At 40.0% G+C, this 2,272-nt stretch overlaps 1 long non-coding RNA gene across 1 annotated transcript; it reads right to left on the reverse strand.

Moving 5' to 3' along the window:
- Window positions 1-713: 713 nt before the first annotated feature.
- LOC135537281 (uncharacterized) lies at window positions 714-2,069 on the reverse strand. Its single transcript, XR_010455190.1, has 3 exons — window positions 1,798-2,069; window positions 1,151-1,275; window positions 714-1,020 (listed from the first exon to the last, which is right to left on the reverse strand). It is a non-coding gene; the product is annotated as an uncharacterized LOC135537281 (long non-coding RNA).
- Window positions 2,070-2,272: the final 203 nt, after the last annotated feature.

Genomic DNA, 2,272 nt, shown 5'->3' on the forward strand with positions numbered 1-2,272 from the left:
GAACACAGAACTACATTTAGGTTGAACTATCTGTGAAGGAACTACATTTAGGTTGAACTATCTGTGATTTAACACAGGTTGAACATCTGTTGAACTATCTGTGAGGCTTCAGATTGAACACGATTGAACACAGAACTACATTTAGGTTGAACTATCTGTGAGGCTTCAGATTGAACACGATTGAACACAGAACTACATTTAGGTTGAACTATCTGTGAGGCTTCAGATTGAACACAGATTGAACACAGAACTACATTTAGGTTGAACTATCTGTGAGGCTTCAGATTGAACACAGAACTACATTTAGGTTGAACTATCTGTGAGGCTTCAGATTGAACACAGAACTACATTTAGGTTGAACTATCTGTGAGGCTTCACACAGAACTACAGAACTATCTGATCCAGATTGAATTGAGTCCCTAGTGTGAACTTCTTTTGTCATTGGTCCTACTTGGATCATCTCTACCATATGAGCTGCGAGAGGCTGATGGAAAGAGACACCACAACGTTTAGGAACAAACAAACACATTACTGAGTGAATAGCAGAAATCAATTGAAGCTGTTGAAATGTGACACGTCAAAATGTTGTTTAACTGTTACTATCAGCTGCCAATGATAAACTTTCAGTATGTTAGAATGAAAAAAAACAGTATGATTTATGCAGAAAACCATTTAATGGAATTGATTATGGTAAAATATTTCGCAACAGTATGTACATATTCTACTGAGGTTTATTGAGCATACAGCAAAATGCCGTTGAAGTGGCACCATCCATTGGCACCAGCATTGCTCATATTGTCCCAGATCCATGAATTATCCTTCAAAACAACATATACCACATCTCCCTCCTCCAGCTGCAGTATGATACCATTAGATCCGTTGTAGGAGCCGTCCTTGTTCATAGCAGAAATGCCATTTGTTCTTTGTTCTTGAACAGCAAGGAGTCTGAGCGGCGACCTGATCCTGAATGGTGATAGATGCTAAACTGATAGACTCCTGTCACTGGTGCTGTGAAGATGCCTGGATGAAAAAAGCACACTATTTAATGTGGGAAGATGTTGATCATAAATTAAAAAGAAGAAGAGGAAGAAGATGAAGAAGATGAAGAAGAAGAAGACATAAAAGTTTAATATGAGCACGATGACTTAACCTGTTGCCGGGTTGTAAGCGTTGCCAAGGTTGGTTAAGACCTTTTGGTAGACAAGCGTTTTTCAACATTGAAAGGTCCATAGTATCCAGTACCCCCAAATCCAGCTGAGAATGCCACCTTCGTTTCTGTCAGACACAAAATGACATGTGTTCAAACTATAGGACTCAGCAGTTGATTAATTCAGTAAGCCCATGTTAGGACAGGGGGCAGCATCGGTAAGTTTGGATGAAAAGCGTGTCCAAAGTAACCTGCCTGTTACTCAGGCCCAGAAGTTAGGATATTGATATACTCAGTAGATTTAGATTGAAAACATTCTAACGTTTCCTAAACATTCTAATTTAAGTGTATTTAAGTGCCCTTGCACAGATCCCAGATCCCAAACCTAATTCCACACCGAAGTGGTAAGCAACTAAGTGGTAAGCAACTAGGCGCTGTCCTAACATTTTGCCGTTAAACCTTTTTTGAAATCGGACACTGTGGTTGGATTAACAAGACGTGTATCTTTAAAATGGTGTATAATACTTGTGTGTTTGAGGAATTTTAATTATGAGATTTCTGTTTTTGAATTTGGCGCCCTGCACTTTCACTGGCTGTAGGGCAGGTGTTCCCTTCCCAGAAAAGGTTAAAACAGTGAAGAAAGTATCTACCTGCTTTAGCGTTCAGCGTCTCCACCTGGCGCTCAGCAGCTGCAAGCCGGTTTTCCATGACTTCAATCTTCCTCAGGATGTCACACATGCCAGACGGGCAGTTTGTGTCTTTGTTTTCTGGGGTTGTCACCATAGCCGCAGTCAGGGTGCTGCACAGCAACATCAGCAAAGCTACAACACCCTTCATTCTATACCTGGACTCCCAACGTCTACAGTTTATTAGTTGCTTACCACTTAGGTGTGGAATTAGGTTTGTGAAAAAAATTGATCTGTGCAAGGGCCCTTAAATACACTTAAATTAGAATGTTTAGTTAAATATCTACCAAATTATATAATTACTGGACCTTCTATTTACTATCCATTTACCGGATAGTTTTATCTAACAAAGTCATTGACCAACGTTTCGGTTGGCATAGACCTTTACTTTTTGGCCTTGGGGGTGTACACAGCACAGAAAAAAGTCAACAAGTCAGTT

Source organism: Oncorhynchus masou, unplaced genomic scaffold, assembly GCF_036934945.1.
Source record: "Oncorhynchus masou masou isolate Uvic2021 unplaced genomic scaffold, UVic_Omas_1.1 unplaced_scaffold_743, whole genome shotgun sequence".
Classification (NCBI taxonomy): domain Eukaryota; kingdom Metazoa; phylum Chordata; class Actinopteri; order Salmoniformes; family Salmonidae; genus Oncorhynchus; species Oncorhynchus masou.